At 44.6% G+C, this 23,237-nt stretch overlaps 1 protein-coding gene across 3 annotated transcripts in view; it reads left to right on the top strand.

Moving 5' to 3' along the window:
• Positions 1-209: 209 nt before the first annotated feature.
• The window catches only part of BLOC1S6 (biogenesis of lysosomal organelles complex 1 subunit 6), a 90,664-nt gene continuing 67,636 nt past the window's right edge, over positions 210-23,237 (top strand). The window contains exons 1-2 of one of the 3 annotated variants that reach the window (XM_017872816.1): positions 210-474; positions 7,549-7,672. The gene's annotated coding sequence lies outside the window, so the exon portion shown is untranslated. Of the gene's footprint in view, positions 475-7,521; positions 7,673-23,237 lie in introns of all 3 variants that reach the window. The other 2 variants (XM_017872817.1, XM_017872819.1) reach the window with 2 other exon arrangements.

Below are 23,237 nucleotides of genomic sequence, written 5' to 3'. Positions count from 1 at the left end.
ATTTTAAAGTATATCCACAAATTCTGTGATACTCTATCCATCAAGAGGTGGAGCTTAATTTCCTTCCTATTGAGCGTGGACTGCACTAAATGAGTTGCATGTGTCCTATAATGAATATGGCAGAAGTGACTCTGTGTGACTTATAAGACTAGGTCATAAAAGGTATTGCAGCTGCCTCCTTATCCTCACACTTGGATCACTTGCACTAGGAGGAGCCAGCTACTGTGTCACGAGGAACTCAAGCGGCCCTGTGGAAAGGCCTGTGTGATGAGGAACTGAGGCCTCTTGCCAACAGCCATGTGAGTGAACTATTTTGGAAGTGGACCCTCTAGTCCCAGCTAAGCCTTCAGATAACTATAGACTGGGCAGTGCTAACTAAAACCTCGAGAGATCCGGAGCCAGAACCACCCAGCTAAGCCATTCGCAGATGACTCACAGAGACTGCATGAGATAAGAAATGTTTGTTTTAAGATGGTAAGTTTTGAGATACTTCGTTACACAGCAATAGATAACTAATATGTTACGTATCAATTTTCCTCTATACCAGGAAAGACACTTTTCTTATTCCTTTATCACATGGGCTCTTGTTTCTCAGCCTGTCCTCAGACTAGTGGCATGATTTCTATCATTGAGCTTCAAAATGGGCTAAATACATAGACTTCTGCAAACAGGCTTGGAATGTAACTGCAATTTGCAACCTTATTTCTATGCACTCAGAGTTTTTAACAATAGACAAATGAACTTTTGTAACAGTGCCCACCTATAATCTCGGTACTGCCTGCAATTCTGTTTGCTAGCTATTGCTCAGTAGGTCATTCTTTTTTAAGAGACTTCATATGGTTTTCTAGTCTGAAGAATTTATTTATTTTTTATTTTAGTGAGACAGGTCTCACTATGTTGCCTAGGCTGGTCTTGAACTCCTGGGCTGAAGCGATCCTCCTGTCTCAGCCTCCCAAGTGTTGGGATTACAGGTGCGAACCACCAAGCCTAGCCTGAATAACTTCTTTGCATGTCAGATGGAAAAGGTTGCCAGCCATTTAGCTAGTCTCTCAACCAGGCAACTCATAATATGCAGATTTAGGCAACAGCAGAAGCCTGTCAACTGAATTGCAAAACACATACCTTGGGACAGTTGAACGGGATAGACACAAAATTTCCTGTGTCAGAATTTGTTTTCTGGTTCACATATCTCTTGAAAAAAATGGCTGGTTGTTGTGGCTCACGCCTGTAATGCCAGCACTTTGGGAGGCTGAGGTGGGCAGATCACCTGAGGTCAGGAGTTCGAGACCAGCCTGGCCAACATAGTGAAACCCCAGTCTCTACTAAAAATACAAATTAGGGCTAGGTGTGGTGGCTCACACCAGTAATCCCAACACTTTGGAAGGCTGAGGCAGGCAGATCACAAGGTCAGGAGTTCAAGACAAGCCTGACCAACATGGTGAAACCCCTATCTCTACTAAAATACAAAAATTATCAGGGCGTGGTGGTGCGTGTCTGTAATCCCCGCTACTCAAGAGGCTGAGGCAGGAGAATTGCTTGAACCTGGGAGGCAGAGTTCGCAGTGAGCCGAGATCATGCCACTACACTCCGGCCTGGACAACAGAGCGAGACTCCCTCTCAATAAAAAAAAAAAAAAGAAAATTAGCCGGCTGTGGTGGCGGGTGCCTGTAATCCCAGTTACTTGGGAGGCTGAGGTAGGACAATCTCTTGAATCTGGGAGGCGGAGGTTGCAGTGAGCTGAGATTGTGCCATTGCACTCCAGCCTGGGTGACAGAGCAAGACTCCATCTCATTAAAACAAACAAGCGAACAAACAAAAAACCTACTGAAAATAATATCATAGCTGGGATATTTAAGGCTTGTGTGCCAGGTACTATGAGGGCACCTGACTTACATTAACTAATTTAATCATTACCACATCGCTGTGATGAAGGTAGTGATTGAAAGCATGGGTCTTGGAGTCAGACAAATTGTGTTTGAGTCCTGGCCTCACCACTTATAGTCTATGGTCTCTGGCAAACTATTTAATCTCTGTTTGCTTCAATTTTCTTACATGTAAAATGGATATAATAGTACCCACTTCACAAGGGTTGTAGTAAGGATTAAATAAGATAATGCCGGTAAAGCATGTAAAACTTAGCATACGTAATTCCTAGCACACAGTATGTGTTCAATCAATGCCAGCTATTATTATTATATTTTTATTTTCCTTTTTTTTTTTTTTTTTTTTTTTTTTTACTTTTGACACAGCCTCAGGAGGTCCTGAGGACATGTGCCCCAAGCTATTATTTTTTTATGTAGATGAAGACATAGAGTCTCAGGGAGGTTAAGTATCTTGGTCAGGATCATGCAATTAGCAAACAGAGCAAGAACTCAATTTGGATCAGCTTTGTTTCTGAGCTCAATCTCTTAACCATTACCCTACACTATCTGCTCAGTTTCTTTCTGCCCAAAGTGGAACGATCTACAGAAAAGCATCTAGTCTCCGAAGCATGTCAGGAGAGATCCCTGTTTCGCATATCAATGATTTGCCAGAACCTTGAGACTTCAGTATCATCCTGTGAAATCCCCATTGAAAATCAGCAAAAAGCAAGTGGAAAAGTTTTCTAAAATTGAAATATGGGAGAAGGTGCTCCTTGGTTGAGGTTCAAATTCTGCATATTCCCCATCCCGAGAATGCATCTCTATTGGAGTATGTGGCCGTAGGAGGTTCCCATAGGATGTTTTAGAATGTGTCCCCTTACCTTCTTCAGGAGGGGATGAAAGCTGTTGAATGCATGGAACAAGGGTTAGTGATGTGATACACAACTACAGTGAGTGTAATTGTTTATTCCTTCTATGAGTTGTTACCAGAAAGGAGTCCTGATCCAGACCCCAAGAGAGGGGTTCTTGGATCTTGTACAAGAAAGAATTTGAGACAAATTCGTAAAGTGAAAGCAAGTTTATTAAGAAAGTAAAGGGATAAAGCAAGGTGACTCCACAGGCAAAGCAGCCCTGAGGGCTGCTGGTTGCCCATTTTTATGGTTATTTCTTGATTATATGCTAAACAAGGGCTGGATTATTCATGCCTCCCCTTTTTATTATTTATTGTTTTTTAGACAGAGTCTCATTCTGTTGCTCAGGTCGCCTAATTTTTGTATTTTTAGTAGAGATGGGGTTTCAGCATGTTGGGCAGGCTGGTCTCCAATACATGGCCTTATGTGATCCACCCGCCTCAGCCTTGCCAAGAGCTGGGATTATAGGCATGAGCCGCTGTGTCGGGCAATGCCTCTTCATTTTAGACCATATAGGGTAACTTCCTGACGTTGCCATGGGATTTGTAAACTGGCATGATGCTGATGGGAGGGTAGCAGTGAGGACAACCAGAGGTCATGCTCATCGCCATGTTGGTTTTGGTGGGTTTTGGCTGGCTTCTTTACTGCAACCTGTTTTATCAGCAAGGTCTTTAAGATCTGTATCTTGTGCTGACCTCCTATGTCATTCTGTGACTTAGGATACCTTAACTGTCTGGGAATGAAGCCAGTATGTTTCAGCCTTATTTTACCTAGCCCCTATTCGAGATGGAGTTGCTCTGGTTTCAGTGCCTCTGACAGAGTGACTGGAGTTTCAGTTTAATACCTTCTCCCAGGGAGGAGAAAGAGAAGGAGAAGGACCCAAAATAGATAAGAGAATTGCCCAAAGATGGCAAAGGCCCCCTTTTGGACAGGGAGGAGATAAAGGAGAGGGTCAAGAGTCTATCTACCCTGTAAGGCAAACCAACCTGTCAGCCAAAACCGAAATGAAGTCAAGTTCATTGTATTCATAGCTTTGTATTTTGCTTTCCTTTAGTTTTGTTTTTATTTTGTTTTGTTTGGTTTTGAGACAGAGTTTTGCTCTTGTTGCCTGGGCTGGAGTGCAATGGCACAATCTTGGCTCACTGCAACCTCCACCTCCCGGGTTCAAGCAATTCTCCTGCCTCAGCCTCCCAAGTAGTTGGGACTACAGGCATGTGCCACGATGCCTGGCTAATTTCTGGTTTTTTTTTTTTTGAGACGGAGTCTCGCTCTGTCTCCCAGGCTGGAGTGCAGTGGCGCGATCTCCGCTCACTGCAAGCTCCGTCGCCTCCCTGGTTCACGCCATTCTCCTGCCTCAGCCTCCCGAGAAGCTGGGACTACAGGCGCCTGCCACCACGCCCAGCTAATTTTTTTTTGTATTTTTAGTAGAGACGGGGTTTCACCATGTTCGCCGGGATGGTCTCGATCTCCTGACCTCGTGATCCGCCTGCCTCGGCCTCCCAAAGTGCTGGGATTACAGGTGTGAGCCACCGCGCCCAGCCTAATTTATGTATTTTTATCAGAGATGGGGTTTCACCGTGTTGGCTAGGCTGGTCTTGAACTCCTGACCTCAGGTGATCTGCCTGCCTTGGCCTCTCAAAGCGCTGGGACTACAGGCATGATCCACCGTGCCTGGCCAAACTGAGACCCTTAGTTTTAAAGTAAATGTCCCTATGGATTTCTCTAAGCATATCTGGCTGAAATTAGCAGGAGTAGGATATCCAAGATGAGAAGGGGTTTTGAGTGTTAGGATACCAGCCCCAGAGCCTGAGGTGGTGACTGGACTGGAGGAGCTTAAAGTTGAGGGTGGAAGGCTGAACTTGGAAATGCATTGGGAGTTTCACCATAGACAGGAGCACCACAAGAGAACTCAGAGAACCTGATTCAGTTTCTAATTTTGTAATCCATTCACTGTGATCCCTAGCAGTGTAATATTAATAATTGTTCAGCTTATTTTCTTGTCTGTAAAAAGTGGAAAATAATGTNTTTTTTTTTTTTTGAGACGGAGTCTCGCTCTGTCGCCCAGGCTGGAGTGCAGTGGCCGGATCTCAGTTCACTGCAAGCTCCACCTCCCGGGTTCACGCCATTCTCCTGCCTCAGCCTCCCGAGTAGCTAGGACTACAGGCGCCCGCCACCTCACCCGGCTAGTTTTTTGTATTTTTTAGTAGAGACGGGGTTTCACCATGTTAGCCAGGATGGTCTCGATCTCCTGACCTCGTGATCCGCCCATCTCGGCCTCCCAAAGTGCTGGGATTACAGGCTTGAGCCACCGCGCCTGGCCCCTCATATCATCTTATGCCCAAATTCTGCCTCCAAAGAAAGAAGAAGTAAAAACTAAAAGGTAGAAATGAAATCCACAGGCAGACAGCCCGGCGCTGCACCCTGGGCCCGGCAGTTAAAGATCGGCCCCTGACTTAATTGGTTCTGTTATTTGTAGATTACAGACATTGTATAGAAATGCACTGTGAAAATCCCTATCTTGTTTTGTTCCGATCTAATTATCCCTGCATGCAGTCCCCAGTCACTACCCCCTGCTTGCTCAATCAATCACGACCTTCTCACATGCACCCCCTTAGAGTTGTGAGCCCATAAAAGGGACAGGACTTGCTCACTCGGGGAGCTAGGCTCTTGAGACAGAAGTCTTGCCGATGCCCCGGGCCGAAGAAACCCCTTCCTTCTTTAACTCGGTGTCTGAGGAGTTTTGTCTGCTGCTCGTCCTGCTACAGTATATGAAAACATCTTCCTTCACCACTTTACCAGAAAGAGACATTAAAGACCATGCCACCTGAACTAAACTACAAAGCAAGGGTATGGACAAATGCCAATCATCAAGAATTCTCAGTCGGGGGTGGTGGCTCACCCCTGTAATCCCAGCACTTTGGGAGGCCGAGGCAGGGAGATCACTTCAGGCCAGGAATTCAAGATCAGCCTGGCCAACGTGGTGAAGCCCCATCTCTACTAAAAATACAAAAATTAGCCGGGCGTGGTGGTGTACCCCTGTAATTCCAGCTACTCGGAAGGCTGAGGCATGAGAATCACTTGAACCTGGAAGGCATAGGTTGCAGTGAGCCGAGATTGTGCCACTGTACTCCAGCCTGGGTGATAGAACAAGACTCTTGTCTCAAAAAAGAACTTTCCACTTCGTTTGTCTCTTCTTAGGATTGCTAAACCCAGTCCTTGGTTTATTAATGACACATTCTGACTTATTTAGAACTTACTTAGAACTCCACCACACATTGTTACTTCATTCCTATCCTAAGCTGTTTTTGCATCCATAGCGTCTGACCTCATACTTGCAGCAGGAACCCTGTAAATACTTATGGACAAATATATGCAAATATTTTAATCAGAGAGAGTTTATCCATAACCTTAAATTCTCCTTTAACATAAACATTTCTATTTCTTTAAGCTGGAGTGTAAGGCCGTTTCTGAGGAATTTTCTAAGTGGTGATATCAATGTGTCTTATAAGATCAGTGATTATTAATACACTCATAGTTCATATTTATACTATATCTATTTCAAAGAACATTATAACATTTAGGAATCAAGCCAGAACAAAGAAGCAACTGCAGACAAAGTGACTCTTTTGTGGCCTCTAGTAACTTGTGGCTTCAAACAATGAAGGCCATTGTATAAACTCCTTTGAGGGGTTATTGTGAGAATTAATTAGATTAAAATCTGCAAAGTGCTTTGAAGTTTTCCCAGAATTCCCTTATAAATAAAGATGACATTAATTTTTTTTTGAGGTATCTTTATGTCGGTCCTCCCAGAATCAAATGTAACAAGTTCACCTGCTATTGAACTGCCTGTGTTCCCTGAAGCAAAAACCCACGACTAAGCCAAATTTTACCTTTGGTGATTTTAAGCTGACCACAAGAGCACACACAATGGAGCAGAATTTGTTGCCTTTATCACAAAGAGCTTGGTGTATGATATGCATGATGCAGTGTCTCATAATCCCTATGCCCCATGGTAATTACATATAAATTACTGTAGTTATTACAGCTATTTTATAGTGACCAACAAAGTTTTACCTCTTTGTTATTTATATTTGGATAATTTAAATAACTTAAATAATTTACCCTCTTCTTTGTTACTTATATTTGGATAATTTACATTCGGTTCATTTACAATAGGATTTAAAGCAGCCTTATCCCTAAACAATGTAAATGCTGAAAAACTTTCCTGATTCCAGTAACTGTTTAATCCTCATTGTATGAACAGAAGCACAAGCAGATATTAAAGACAGGAGTCTTAGATTCAACTGTCTAACAGCTAGGGCTCCTTGGGAACCCCTTCTCCTTAGTCTCCTGATCTTCTCTGATCCCAATCTTATCCCCAGTGACCCCCTCAGCCCATGCTGTCCTCTCCCCTTCCCAAGAAGGAGCAGCTCTGAATATTCTGAGTGCTGGACTTGGGGCAGCAGAAACTGTGGAGCAGCCCCAGGTGGGCCCTGGGGAACAGCAGGATAAGAGGCCTGTTGTAAATGAGGAACCTCTCTGGCAGGTGAGGAACCTCTCTGGCAGGTGACCAACCTGGTTTGCTTGGGACTGAGCGGGGTTCCCAGGACATGGGACTTTCAGTTTACTGGAACTAATTTACCTGGGCATTAGATTAGGGTCTGGGACCCTGATATTGGCGGAGTCTTTTCTGGGTGGGGAGAGAATCTTACTTGGGAAACATACCTTGTTCCTTTTGGTTCCTGCAGCACACTGGTCTGGGTATGTCTTCTCAGGGAACTCTGGATGTGACTCCTGTACATGAAAATGGAAGAGGTCAGAGTTGTCCAAGAGGGAGGCCAGCCACATCCAGGCAGGGCCCCCATGGCCAGAACCCTGCTAGAGCCACCAAGGTCCCAGGTCAGTTCTGCAGCTTTGCAGGTGTTGAAATGACACCTGTGGGTCAGGCTGGGGAAACGAGTGCATGCTAAACAACTGCCCTGAGAGACTGGGTGGATTACTGTTGTGGTTATCTTCATAATCCTGGGGGAATACACCTTTGCCATTTCCCTGGATGGCCCCCTTCACAGGACCAGTGATATGAGGAGCCAAGTTACCTTAGAGCTAGAACAAAGGTTTTTGTTTGTTTGTTTGTTTGTTGAGACAGAGTCTCCCTCTGTCACCTAGGCTAGAGTGCAATGGCACAATCTCGGCTCACTGCAACTTCTGCCTCCCAGGTTCAAGCGAGTCTTCCACTCCAGGCTCCCAAGAAGCTGGGATTACAGGCACCCGCCATCATGCCTGGCTAATTTTTGTATTTTTGTAGAGATGGGGTTCCACCATGTTGGCCAGGCTGGTCTTGAACTCCTGACTTCAGGTGATCCGCCCGCCTCAGCCTCCCAAAGTGCTGGGACTACAAGCATAAGCCACCGCACCCAGCCTACAGCAAAGGTTTTGAAAGGAGAAAAAGGTTGGTTGGTTGGTTGGAGACAGGGTCTTGCTCTGCTGCCCAGGCTGGAGTGCAGTGGTGTCATTTGGGGTCACTGCAACCTCTGCCTCTTCCTATGTGTAATTTTTTTTTTTTAGACGGAGTCTCGCTCTGTTGCCCAGGCTGGAATGCAGTGGCGCGATCTCGGCTCACCACAAACTCTGTCTCCCAGGTTCAAGTGATTCTCCTGCTGAGGCCTCCAGAGTAGCTAGGACTACAGAGGCCCACCACCATGCCCGGCTAATGTTTTGTATTTTTTAAGTAGAGATGGGGTTTCACTGTGTTAGCCAGGATGGTCTTGATCTCCTGACCTCGTGATCCGCCCGCCTTGGCCTCCCAAATTGCTGGGATTACAGGCGTGAGCCACCACGCTCAGCCCCTATGTGTAATTTTTAAGTGAAAGTGCAAAATCCTAGTCTAGTCTTCCTGGAAATTTTTCCCCAGGCCCACATCAGGTGAGGCCCACAGATAACCAACCCCTCTACTGTGTACTGATTCTTATAATTTAGGGGAGGACACTCACGTACTACTACTCTAACTGCCTTTAATCCTCCCAGTTGTGTTTAGTCCTGAGTTGTGACCTCAAAGCTCATAGGCCTGTCTTCCTTTCGTAAATAGTTTGGATATTTTTATCTCAAAGTGCATTATTTTGCACTTGCTCCCACGAGTGCTCATTTGTCAATTGTCAGATCACATGGTCAGATTTATAGGCTCTTCTGATTATCTAGCTCAGGGATTGGCAGACTTTTTCTGTAGAAGTCCACATAATAAATAATTTCAATTCCACCACTATTGGTCTGCAGGTCTTCTTATGGTAGCAGTTGTTGCATTTCTCTGTGGGAAAGAAAAGAGGATTAAACACCTCTTTCTTAGCAAAACAGAGAGTAGGCATATGTGTGACAGACACAAGATATATTCTGTAGTTTTGTTTGGCAGGAGATGATCCATTTCAAAACAAACTAAGAAGACTTGGAAAAAATATAATTCAGTATTTGAATAATGCTGTTTCTTGTTCTTTTAAAAAAATAATTTTAGGCCAGGTACGCTGGCTCACACCTGTAATCCCAGCACTTTGGGAGGCTGAGGCAGGCGGATCACAAGGTCAGGAGATCCAGACCATCCTGGCTAACATGGTGAAACCCGTCTCTACTAAAAATACAAAAAATTAGCCAGGCGTGGTGGTAGGTGCCTGTAGTCCTAGCTACTTGGGAGGCTGAGACAGGAGAATGGCGTGAACCCGGGAGACGGAGCTTGCAGTGAGCTGAGGTCGCGCCACTGCACTCCAGGCTGGGTGACAGAGCAAGACTGCATCTCAAAAAAAAAAAAAGTAATAATAATAATAATTTTAGCTTTGCAGCAATCCTCAGGTGTCAGTCAGTCACTCTGCCTTGTAGCAGCAGCCAACGGGAGAGTAAACAAATGAGCATGGCTGTGTTCCAATAAAACTTTATTTATGGAAACTGGGATGTGACTTTCATATAATTTTAATGTGTCACAAAATATTAGTTTCTTTCCATTTTTTTCAACCACTTAAAAATGTAAAAACCATTCTTAGTTTGCAAGCTGTACAAAAACAAGCACTGGTGGGATTTGGCCCAGCACTTACTGATCCTTGATCTAGACCTATCTGTGTAGAAGTGTTGTTAGAGGTTTTATCGCATATGCTCTCCTCCGGATCATTACACATGTTAGTGTGTCCTTTCCTAGCATAGATGCCTGAGACTTAGGCTCTTGGTTTCATCAATCCTCACTTCCCAATGCTTTTAAAATTTATTTATGTATTTATTTATGTATTTACTTATTTTGAGATAAGAGTTTCACTCTGTTGCCCAGGCTGGAGTGCAGTGGTGCCATCTCGGCTCACTGCAACCTCCAGTGCTCCTGGGTTCAAGCAATTCTCTACCTCAGCATCCTGAGTAGCTGGGATTACAGGTGCTTGCCACCATGCCTGGCTAATTTTTGTATTTTTAGTAGAGACGGGATTTCACCATGTTGGCCAGTCTGGTCTTGAACTCCTGACCTCGTGATCCACCCACCTCAGCCTCCCAAAGTGCTGTGATTACAGGTGTGAGCAAAAGCACCTGGTCTATTTTATTTCTTATTTTTCTTTTTATTTGTTTTTCTTTTGAGACAGACTCTCACCCTATTGCCCAGGCTGGAGTGCAGTGGCACAATCTTTACTCACTGCAACCTCAGCTTCTGGGTTCAAGCAATTCTTCTGCCTTAGCCTCCCAAGTAGCTGGGACTATAGGCACCCACCACCATACTAGGCTATTTTTTTTTTTTTTTGAGACAGAGTTTACTCTGTCACTCAGGCTTTAGTGTAGTGGCACGATCTCAGCTCACTGCAAGCTCCACCTCCCAGGTTCACGCCATTCTCCTGCTTCAGCCTCCTGAGTAGCTGTGACTACAGGCACCTGCCACCATGCCTGGCTAAGTTTTTGCATTTTTAGTAGAAAAGGGGTTTCACTGTGTTAGCCAGGATGGTCTCTATCTCCTGACCTCATGATCCACTCGCCTCGGCCTCCCAAAGTACTGGGATTACAGGCGAGAGCCACCGCGCCCAGCCTCATGCTCAGCTAATTTTTGTATTTTTAGTAGAGACAGGGTTTCACCATGTTGGCCAGGCTGGTCTTGAACTCCTAACCTCAAGTGATCCACCCACCTCAGCCTTTCAAAGTACTGATATTACAGGCATGAGCCACTGTGCCTTGTCCTTAAATGTACTATTAAGGTGGCAGTATTTATACCACCAACTGCCTTTGTTTGGGTCGGGTATAGCTGGAGCCCCGGAACCCACCAGAGTGCTTGCTTGTGGCTGTCCAAGCCTCTTAGTGGCTCCTGTGAAAATGGAGCCACTTTCACAGGACCTTTCAAAATGGAAATCTGATTGTGTCTCCAACCTCTTCCATGCCTCTACCCTCAGCTCAGGCACTTGCCTTCCTCTGAGCTGTGCCTGCGCTAAACTTATGTTTTCTGGGGTTCTGACCACAGGCCTTTTCATGTGCAGTTTCCTCACTTGGAATGCCTTTCTTCATCTTTCCTTTAGCTAGTTAATTATGTAAGCTCTCTAGAGCCACTCTCCTCTATGGTACACATCATGCCCCAAGTCTGGATGAGTCCATTTGTTACATGTTTCACTTTGTAATGTTATCTTCATTAGTGGCATTATTTGACTAATGGCTGCTACTAACTCTCATTAGACTCTAAGCTCCAAGAGAGTGGGACACTGTATCTTTGCACACCACTGTATCTTCTGCACCTGGCACTGTGCCTGGCACAGAGTAGGTGGTCAACAAGCACCCCAGTAGGCCACAGCCTGCTGCCTGGGGCACTGATGCCTATGACAGTTCCCTCCCTTTACTAGCAGAGTGAACTTAGACGAATTATAAGATCTCTTTGAGCCTCAGTGTCCTTCTATGTAAAATGGAGGTAATAACATAACTAGTGTCTTTGGGTTATGGTGACTTTTTTGTTTTTTTGTTTTTTATTTTTTTGAGACGGAGTCTTGCTCTGTCGCCCAGGCTGGAGTGCAGTGGCCGGATCTCAGCTCACTGCAAGCTCCGCCTCCCGGGTTTAGGCCATTCTCCTGCCTCAGCCTCCGGAGTAGCAGGGACTACAGGCGCCCGCCACCTCGCCCGGCTAGTTTTTTGTATTTTAGTAGAGACGGGGTTTCACCGTGTTATGCAGGATGGTCTCAATCTCCTGACCTTGTGATCCACCCGACTCAGCCTCCCAAAGTGCTGGGATTACAGGCTTGAGCCACCGCGCCCGGCCGGGTTATGGTGACTTAAATGAGATAATGTGTCTGGCACATGGCCCTATCTAGTCACTACTAGATTAACATCAGTCTCCTTCTCCCTTCCTTTTATTGAGGTCCATTCTGTGGGTGCCTGACACCTAAATATCACTTGCCCAGATTCTCCCAAGTGCACGGGTCTCCATCTTTCTGTTGAGAACTGCACAGTTTCCATCGATAAATCCAGAATTAGAGATGTGACTACCTATACCTTTCATATATCTGCTGCCTTCCCAGGAACTGTCACTTGGGCCTCTACTTCCCTCCCCTACCTTGAATCAACAGGCCCCACCCATTATTTTTGCTTCTGAGCTAGTTCCTTATTGCCTCACAAAATATTTCACTTTCACACAACTCTTGTTATTAGCCTGTCCTTTGGAAACCTGTCCAAGGTTTTATTAAGGTTTCTAGGTGAATAATACTAAGCTGTTCTTTATCTACTTTTCCATTTTTTAACCACTTAAAAATGTAAAAACCTAACAGAAATGTGTCAAATTTTCTCTTTGAAGATATCATCTTGACAGTCTTCTCTGAAATTAATTTTATTTATTTAACTTGCCTATTTCACAAATGAACCATAATTTCCTAGGTTCCCTTTATAAATTTCTAAATGATAATAAATATTGTCATGTAATAACAATTTTAATATTTTGAGCCCACTGTGTTAGGAACCTTACATACACTATTTAATTAATTAATTAATTATTATTATTTTTTGAGACAGCCTCACTCTGTCACCCAGGCTGGAGTGCGGTGGCACAATCTAGGCTCACTACAACCTCCACCTCCCAGGTCCAAGGGATTCCTGAGCTTCAGCCTCCTGAGTAGCTGGGATTACAGGCATGCGCCACCACGCCCGGCTAATTTTTTTGTATTTTTAGTAGAGACAGGGTTTTGCCGTGTTGACCACGCTGGTCTTGAACGTCAAGTGATCCACCCACATTGGCCTCCCAAAGTGTTGGGATTACAGGTGTGGGCCACCACGCCCAGCCCGCTATTTAATATAATCCTTATAACAGTCCTGCATAGTGGACACTATTGTTCCCATTGTGTACATAGAATAAATGAAATTTTATAAATATTTTGTTCCAAGTCATACAGTTAGGAATCAAGATTTGTATCAGGTTTGTATGAGTCAAGTGCTCATTGTCTTTTCACTCTGACGTTTTTCCTCTTCTTATGCTTGTTGGTTCATAGTGGTGGTGGGGAGGGTATGTGTGTCATATTTTTACTTTTCTAACCTCCTAAATGTACGTCCAGTTGTTATGACCAGTTACCCAATTTTGCCAATGGCCCCTCAATGTCTTGTGCACTTCCATCAGAAGTTGGGTAGGTCTTGAAGTATCATCCTTGTATTGAAAATAGTAATTATCCATCAATCTATCCATCCACCCATCCATTCAATATTCCTTAAGAGTCTATACCAGATGCTATACTATGTGCTAAGCATGTCTTAGGCCAAAGAAATGCATCCATAGTTTTTAAAATGAAGACATTGTGGAGTTAGTGGAAGAGGCATTGGCGGGTTGGGAGATTAGGGTAGGGACGGAGAAGAGAAAGGAAGGGAAAGGAAGGAACTTCCTATGAAGTCATTCACCTGGGCACATGAGTATGATGGGGGAAGGCAGGGGAAGACATTGAGATTCTTACACAGCAAGATAGGAATGATAAGGCAAAACCAACAGAATTTTGCCCTAGCATGAAATGCTGCCTGTTTGTGGTACCTTATGATTTTCAGTTCCCTTCTCCAGAAGCTGATACTTTCCTGTATCTCTGATATTCTGTTTACTTTTTTTCAAGCCACTTTTAGAAATTGGCCAGCATATGGACATGGTGGTGCAGCATATGGATGTGGTAGTCCTGGCCACTTGGGAGGCTGAGGCAGGAAGATCACTTGAGCCTGGGAGGTTGAGGCTGCAGTGAGCTATGACTGAGTCACTGCACTCCAGCCTGGCATGATGACAGCTCACTGCAAGCTAGGTTAGTGGAAGATAAAGGCTCTCTCAGGCTGCCAACTCTCAGGCTGCCAAAAACATCAAGTTTCTGACTCGAATCAGGTCTTGAGAGCAAGACCATCTCAAAAAAAATAAATAAATAATCAGCCAACATAGATGTTAACCTTTGCATTTTGTGTTCTCTGTGTAGGTAGAATCCCCACTTATCTCAACAGCCTATCAGAATTGTGACAGTAGATTCAAGTTATGCTTTTTTTTTTTTTTTTTTTTGAGACGGAGTCTCTCTCTGTCACCCAGGCTGGAGTGCAGTGCCGGATCTCAGCTCACTGCAAGCTCTGCCTCCCAGGTTTATGCCATTCTCCTGCCTCAGCTCGTCGAGTAGGCTGGGACTACAGGCGCCCGCCACCCCTTTCCCGGCTAATTTTTTTTTTGTATTTTTTAGTAGAGACGGGGTTTCCACCATGTTAGCCAGGATGGTCTCGATCTCCTGACCTTCGTGATCCGCCCGTCTTGAGCCTCCAAATGCTGGGGATTACAGGCTTGAGCCACTGCCGCCGGCCACCAAGTTATGGCTTTATTAAAAGTTTTAAACTGATTAAACTGATTTACTGGGCTTAAGAGGGGTTTACTTCTTTTTTTTTTTATTTTTTTATTTTTTATTTTTTTTGGAGATAGAGTTTTGTTCTTGTTGCCCAAGCTGGAGTGCAATGGTGTGATCTCGGCTCACTGCAACCTCCGCTTCCTGGGTCCAAGCGATTCTCCTGCCTCAGCCTCCTGAGTAGGCACGTGCCACCACATTTAGCTAATTTTTTGTGTTTTTAGGAGAGATGGGGTTTCACCATGTTGGCCAGGCTGGTCTTGAATTCCTGACCTCAGATGATCCGCCGGCCTCAGGCTCCCAAAGTGCTGGAATTACAGGCGTGAACCACCACACCTGGCTTACTTCATTTTTTCCCTTGGTTTTCCATGTGTTTGTGTGTATGTAGTAGTCTGTTCTCACACTGCTATGAAGAAATGCCTAAGACTGGATAATTTATGAAGGAGAGAAGTTTAATTGACTCACAGTTCCACATTGCTTGGGAGGCCTCAGGAAACTTACAGTCATGGCAGAAGGCAAAAAGCAGGTGCCTTCTTCACAGGGCAACAGGATGGAGTGAGTGCAAGCAGGGGAAATGCCAGATGCTTATGCAACCATCAGATGTCATGAGAATTCATTCACTACCATGAGAACAGCGTGTGGGAAATGGCCCCCATGATTCAATTACCTCCACCTGGTCCTGTCCTTGACATGTGGGGATAATGGGATGAGATTTGGATGGGAACACAGAGCTAAACCATATCAGTGTGCATGATGAATGCATGTGCACACAAGTGTGTATAGGCTTGTACATGTGAAAAGCAAGGGGGACCTGGATTGTTGTTCAATCATTAAAACATGTTCAGAAAGAGGAATCCTGGTGACTAGAAGAGTCCTCACAAAGTGGCCTTTACCTTGGTAAAGTTCATTGTGAAATCAGACTCTGAAACTTGATTTTTATTAACAGCCTGAGAGTGCCTTCATCTCCCACTAACCTAGCTTACAAAAGCTAGTAAATACAAAGAGAAATATTGTGAGTATGCAAGAAAGTGTTTATATGTTTTAGAGATCCATACTAAAGTAAATGGTTATCTTGGTCAGCCTGGGCTGCTACAACAAAATACTATATACTTGGTGGCTTAGAAACAACAGGAATATGTTGCTTACATTTCTGGAGGCTGAAAAGTCCAAGATCCAGGTGCCAGCAGATTCCATGTGTGGTGAGGGTCTGCTTCCTGCTTAAGAGATGGCTGTGTTCTCCCTCTGTCCTCACATGGTATAAGGGGCTAGGGACCTCTTGAGATCTTGGCACTTATCTCATGAGGGCTCTGTCTCCATGACTTAATTGTCTCCAAAAAGGCTCCACCTCCTAATATCACCTCGGTGGGGTAGGATTTCAACATATGAATTCTGGGGGACAGAAACATTTACACCATGGCAGTAGGGAGGGATCTAGGATTTTCTTTAATATAGTTTAGTTTTTAAAAGTGGGAGAAAGTGAAGCAAGTGTAAGAAAATCTTGATTATGATAAACATGGTTATAGGGTATTTCATACTATTCATTATACCTTATATATATTCATCATATTATTTTCTTCACTTTTTTCCTTTTACTTATTTAAAACCCTAGAATACTTTTGTATGTTTCAAATTTTTCTTTTTTTTTTAACTTTTATTTTCAGTTGAGGAGTACACGTGCAGGTTTGTTATACAGGTAAACTCTTGTCGTGGAGGTTTGTTATATGGATTATTTTGTCACCTAGGTATTACAAGCCTACTACCCACTAGTTATTTTTCGTAATCCTCTCCCTGCTCCCACCTTCCAACTTCCAGTAGGCCCCAGTGTGTGTTGTTCCCCTCTTTGTGTTCATGTGTTCTCATCATTCAGCTTCCACTTATAAGTAAGAACATGTGGTATTTGGCTTTCTGTCCCTGCATTAGTTTGCTAAGGATAATGGGCTCAAGCTCCATCTGTGTCCCTACAAAGGACATGAACTCACTCGTTTTGGTGGCTGCATAGTATTCCATGGTGTATATATACCATATTTTCTTTCTTTCTTTTTTTTTTGAGACGGAGTCTTGCTCTGCCGCCCAGGCTGGAGTGCAGTGGCCAGATCTCAGCTCACTGCAAGCTCCGCCTCCCGGGTTTATGCCATTCTCCTGCCTTAGCCTCCCGAGTAGCTGGGACTACAGGCGCCCGCCACGTCGCCCGGCTAGTTTTTTGTATATTTAGTAGAGACGGGGTTTCACCGTGTTAGCCAGGATGGTCTCGATCTCCTGACCTCGTGATCCGCCCGTCTCAGCCTCCCAAAGTGCTGGGATTACAGGCTTGAGCCACCGCGACCGGCATATACCATATTTTCTTTATCCAGTCTACCATTGATGGACATTTAGGTTGATTTCATGTCTTTGCTATTATGAATAGTCTTGCAACAAACATATGTGTGGATGTGTCTTTACGATAGAATGATTTATATTCCTTTGGGTATATCCAGTAATGGGATTGCTGGTTCAAATGGTAGTTTTGTTTTTAGATCTTTGAGAAATCACCACACTGTTTCTCATATGGTTGAACTAATTTACACTCCCACCAACAGTGTATAAGCATTCCTTCTTCTCCAAAGCCTTGACAGTACCTGTTACATTTTTACTTTAACCACAGCCATTCTGACAGGTGTGAGATAGTATCTCATTGTGGTTTTGATTTGCATTTCTCTAATGATCAGGGATGTTGAGTTGTTTTTCATATGCTTGTTGGCCGTATGTATGTCTTCTTTTGAAGTGTCTGTTCCTATTAATGGAGTTGTTTTTTTCTATAAATTTGTTTACGTTTCTTTAAAATAGTTTAGTTTAGTTTTTAAAAGTGGGAGAAAGTGAAGCAAGTATAGGAAAGTCTTTATAATGATTAAATCTAGTTATAGGGTATTTCACAGTATTAATTATATATAGTAATTGTATTATTTTCTCCACTTTTGTGTGTTTGAAATTTTTTCTTTCTTTCTTTTTGTTTTTGAGACAGAGTTTCGCTCTTGTCGACCAGGCTGGAGTGCAATGGAGTGATCTCAGCTCACTGCAACCTCTGCCTCCCAGGTTCGAGCGATTCTCCGGTCTCAGCCTCTCCAGTAGCTGGGACTACAGGCATGAGCCACTATGCCCAGCTAATGTATTGTATTTTTAGCAGAGACAGGGTTTCACCATGCTGGCCAGGCTGGTCTTGAACTCCTGACCTCAGGTAGTTCACCCTCCTCAGCGTCCCAAAGTGCTGGTATTACAGGCGTGAGCCACTGCACCCAGCCTGAAATTTTTCTTAATATAAATTTTAAAAATATTAAGAAAATAACAATAATTTACAGAAATAAATAAAACAGTCAGGTGGCCTGATCATTCAAGTTACCTTAACCGGATATACAACACAGAAAACTAATTTGATTAAGATTTCTGGGTCCACCTGCAATCCTAGCAAGGACAGATAGCTGTAGGATCCAAGCACAGAAGATTAATGCCCTACTGGTTTAGTCTGTGTGTGCTATGGCAGAATACCTTAGACTGGGCAACTTAAAAAGAACAGAAATTTATTTCTCACAGTTTGGGAGGCTGGGAAGTCCATGGTTAAGGTACTGGCAGGTTTGGTTGTCTGGTGAGGGCCTCATCCTCTGGAGGGGAGGTGGAAGGGTAAATTAACCAAATACTGCCCGAAGCTTCTTTTATAAGGCACTTAATCCCAAACCTGAGGGAGGAGCTCTTACGGCCTGATTGCCATTTAAAGTCCCCACCTCTTGAAACTATCACTTTGCAGCCTGGCCAACATGGTGAAACCCTGTCTCTACTAAAAATACAAAAATTAGCCAGGCAGTAGTGGTGTGCACCTGTAATCCCATCTACTCAGGAGGCTGAGGCAGGAGGGTCACTTGAGCCTGGGGAGAGAGGTTGCAGTGAGCCAAGATCACGCCACTACACTCCAGTCTGAGCAAAAAAGTGAGGCCCTGTCTCAACAAAACAAAAATCCTATCACTTTGGCAACATCTGAATTTTGGAGGGGCCGTATTCAAATGATGGTACCTACTATCCGTATAAAATGACGTAACTACCTGTTTTTGTTCTCACATCTTTCTCCAGAAAAAAACGGATTTGATCTCTGTTTACTAAATTACAACTTCAGTACAGTCCTGCCTCCCCCAAAATACTCACAGAGCATCTTCGAGGGGCCCAATCTCTTTGATTGCTCATTTACAGCCTCCTAGTTTACTCCAAGAGATAACTGATTCCCTCCTTTGCATTGAAATCTTGCTAGAATAACCTTCAGAGAGTGGCTCATTTTCTCATCTGCAAATTTTTTTTATTTCTATTTTTTGAGACAGTCTCGCTCTGTTGCCTAGGCTGGAGTACAGTAGTGTAATCTTGGCTCACTGCATCCTCCCTACCCTAGGTTCTAGCGATTCTCATTCTCATCTGCAAATCTTGAGGAGTGCCTCACTGTTGTTCCCTCCTCATACCAACCATATCTCAGATAGTGCTATCCATTATCCAGCACATAGCACAATTAAAACCTCATCTGCTCTAATCCCAGTACTTCGGGAGGCTGAGTCAGGTGGATCATCTGAGGTCAAGAGTTCGAGACCAGCCTAGTCAACATGGTGAAACCCCATCTCTATTAAAAACACACACAAAAAATAGCTGGGTGTGGTGGTGGGCGCCTGTAGACCCAGGTTTTTGGGAGGCTGAGGCAGGAGAATCGCTTGAACCCGTGGGGCAGAGGTTTCAGTGAGAGGGGATAGTGCCACTGCACTCCAGTGAAAAACTCTGTCAACAAAACAAAACAAAACAAAACAAAACACCTAATCTGCTCAAGTCCACCATGAACAAGCCTGTGGTCTGACAAGGGAGTGCACTTCAGAATTGTGAAATGCTGCCCTCAACAAGGTGTTACGGGTGGGTCTTTGTTCTTAGAGCTCCCAAGATGGCAGCAAGCCTTTTGTTCTCTGACCAGAGGTTCTTGGCCTCACCGATTCCAAGGAATGGAACCTTGGGCCATGTGGCGAGTGTTATAGCGCTATTAGAAGCTGTGGGTCACGGAAGAGAACCATGAAACCCAGCGACTAGTGTTCAGCTCAATTAGGCACCTAGCCGTGCAGGAACAATGGTGAACCTCTAGCCCAAATGGGAGCAGCAAAGGGCACCTCGCTGGATCAGAAACGCAGCGGACACCCTGCCAGATCTGGAGGAGTGGAAGTCAACGGTGGGTCTGTGACAGCGGCGAACAGCAGTGGTGGACAGTGAGCGAAAGCTCACCTCGAGCCGGAAGAAACACGGACCAGAAGAGTGTACAGTTGCAAGATTTAATAATGTGAAAACAGAGCTCCCATACAAGAGGAGGGGACCCAAAGGGGGTTGACCCTCCCTGCTCGAATGCCTGGGATTTATATCCCAATCATTGTCCCTCCCCCTGTGCTCTAAGATGATAAATTATTTGACTATTTCTTTACCTCCTGCTTTTAGCTTAATTGGTATTTTAGTGAGCCCTTTTTACTACCTGATTGGTTGGGTGTGAGCTGAGTTACAAACCCAGTGTTTAAAGGTGGGTTTGGTCATCTTCCCCAGCTAGGCTTAGGACTTCTTAGTCAGCCTAGGAAATCCAGCTAGTCCTGTCTCTCAGTCCCCCCTCTCTACAGGAAAACCCAAGTGCTGTCGGGGAGGTTGGCCAACGACCACTCTAACTTCTTCCTGCTGAACTGGGGCATAGTAGGGGTTGTGCAGTTGAGATTTCCTTGGGACAGGTGCCTTCAGTGTCATCAACATTGGAGCATGGGCTAGCAGGCCAGTCCAGGGGTCTGCGGTAGAGGTTAGTCATGGACTGCATCTAGGGCTCCATTTGAGGAACTTATAGCTTCAATTCTGGAAGAGACAAACTTAACAAGGCGGTTAAAGATAAAGGGATTGAAACGTATAGCTTGAAGTGCAGGGGATTATTTCTTTGGCACACTTCACAGGCCCTGACTATCCACTTGATAGTTTTGAAAAGGCCTGGTCCAGTAAATAATGATTTGGCCATCTGATGGGTGCTATCAATGCCTAAGTGAAAGGTTTGGTGAAGAGTTTTAAGTAATTTCCATTGGTTAGCTCCAGGTAAAAGTATTTTTCTTTCTTCAGTGGCTAGCCATCCTGAGGGGAGGAAACTATGTCCTCGTGAGGTTCCCCATTCTATTTCTTCTGCTGAGTACTGGGGCTTGGTTTCCTGGAGGGGATTACCCCATACTAGGGGTCCTTCTATAAGCATTTCTAATCGATGATCCCACCTTGTGGCTCTTTTGGCTTCAGTATCCGCTTGGCAGTTCCCTTCTATTTCCCTTTCCTTTCCTTTCTGATGACCCTGGCAGTGTAAGACTGCTACCTCTTTAGGTTTCTGTACAGCCAATAATAATCTCCTGATGGCTTCCTGATGTTTGATACGTGTTCCCTCAGAAGTTAGGAATTCCCTTTCTCTCCATATTGCTGCATGGGCATGGAGGACTAGGTAAGCATACTTAAAGTCTGTATATATATTTACCCTTTTTCCTTCTCCTAATTCTAGTGTATAATGGCCCCTGCTTTTGCTAGGATGTCTCTCCCTAACAAAGGAGTGGGGCTTTCAGGCATAATTAGAAAGGCATGTGAAGAGAGTAAAGTTCCCCAGCCACAACTTAGTGGCTGGGAGAAGTATCTAGTGACTGCCTGTCCTAGGACCCCTCGGATAGTGACAGATCTGGAGGACAGTTGTCCGGGACAGGAGAGTAAGACTGAGAAGGCTGTGCCAGTGTCCAGGAGACAGTTAACCTCCTGGCCCTCAATGGTCAAGCATACCCAGGGCTCTGTGAGGGTGATGGCATGGGCTGGTGCTTGGCATGGGCTGGCACTTGCCCCGGGCACCCTCAGTCCTGCTGCTGGATCATCTGGTTAGTGGCTTCTGACTCAGAGGACCTTCGTCACCTGGGGCAGTGAGCCTTCCAGTGATTCCCTTGACATAAGGGACGTGGACAAGGGGGTGGCTTATTTCTATTCAGACAATTTTTTTAAAGTGTCCTCGTAGACCACACTGGAAGCAAGCCCTATTAGGCATGCGATGTTCCCAGCCTTTCGCTTTTCCAGAGCCTCCAACGTCTGCTTGCCTGAGGGCCATGACTAAAGTGGTGACCTTCTTTTTATCCCGTTTGTCCCGTTCTGCCAGCTCCTCCTGATCTCTATTATAAAAAATGGAAGTTGCCAAGTTCAATAGGGTTTCTAAGTTTTGCTCCAGGCCTAAGGTGGACTTTTGAAGTTCTTTCTAATGTCTGCAGCTGACTGAGTGATAAACTTATCCTTTAAGATTAGTTGGCCTTCAATAGAGTCAGGTGACAGAGAGGTATGCTTCCTCATTGCCTCCTTTAGTCTCTCCAGAAAGGCAGTAGGATTTTCTTCCTTTTCTTGTGTTATAGTGGACATCAGTGAATAATTTACAGGCTTCTTACTAGTTTTCCTTAGTCCTTCTAGCACTCAAGTTAGCAATGTCTGTGGCACCAATCTCCATGTTCTGATTCTGCGTCCCAGTGAGGGTCTACACTGGGAACTGCCTGCTGGCCTGTGGGGAATCATTCTCTTTGCTCTGTTGTCATCCTATTATTGACCTGACTGAGATACCAGAGATCGCCAAACTCTCAGGCTGCGGTTATGGCGGCACTTCTCTCATTTGGGGTTCATGTCTAATCTAGCAGTAACATTGTATCCCTCCATATCAGATCAAAGGATTGTCCTAACCCTGTAAAACATCAATACAGCCATCAGGGTTGTCTGAGAATTTACCTAGGTCTATTTTAATTTGCTTTAAGTCTGAGAGGGAAAAAGGTACATGTGCTCTGGCTGGGCCGAATTCTCCAAAATACATCTTAGGGGTGTTTTTGCCTTGGAGGGAACATTTCCCATCTGAAAAAAGAACATAGGAATGCCAGCACCCCTAGTCATTTCCTGACGAGCATTAGTCCTAGAGTGTCCTCTATGGTCCTAATGCTTATTGCTTTCCAGGGTGCAAAACCACCCACGGACCTCTGCTCATCGGATTAGTTATGCTCACCCACGTGGCAGTGCTGCACCTGTTTTCCCACCTTTCTTGACCACAAACAAAGGGGTCCGGGCTCCTGGATTCTAGTGGTTTTTTACCAGCGTGCCCAACATTGCATTTGCACTCGGGTGAGTTCTAGAGCTGGGCTGGGTTCCTGAGTATTTCATAACAACCAAGCTGCCCCATCAAGATGCACTCCCATAAACAACAGTTCTTATGCAAATTCATTTCAGAGAGGGTATAGGTAACCTTTTAAGTCAGGATTGAGATAGAGTTTTTTGATTCTGTAAGTACTTTAAGACTTGGCTGAGTGCAAATAGCTCGCACCTTTGAGCAGACCAATTATTAGGCAATTTTCCTAACTCTGCTTCTACAAGAGTTTCCCTATTAATTACTTAATACGTATTGTGTGTGTGTTTTTTTCCTCAATCACCTGGGAGGACCCATCTATTGTCCTGTCCTGACGGGAGTTCCTCCTAGGTCTGGTCAGACCTTTGTATGGTAATTAAGATTTAAATCCCTCATTAGGAAACCTGCTAGGTTAAGGGAATTTTCAGTGGTTAATGTTAAATCACTTTTTTTTTTTTTTTTTTTTTTG

Source organism: Rhinopithecus bieti, unplaced genomic scaffold, assembly GCF_001698545.2.
Source record: "Rhinopithecus bieti isolate Rb0 unplaced genomic scaffold, ASM169854v2 scaffold_6945, whole genome shotgun sequence".
In the NCBI taxonomy this organism is placed as follows: domain Eukaryota; kingdom Metazoa; phylum Chordata; class Mammalia; order Primates; family Cercopithecidae; genus Rhinopithecus; species Rhinopithecus bieti.
This window is presented reverse-complemented; position numbering and strand designations above follow the sequence as displayed.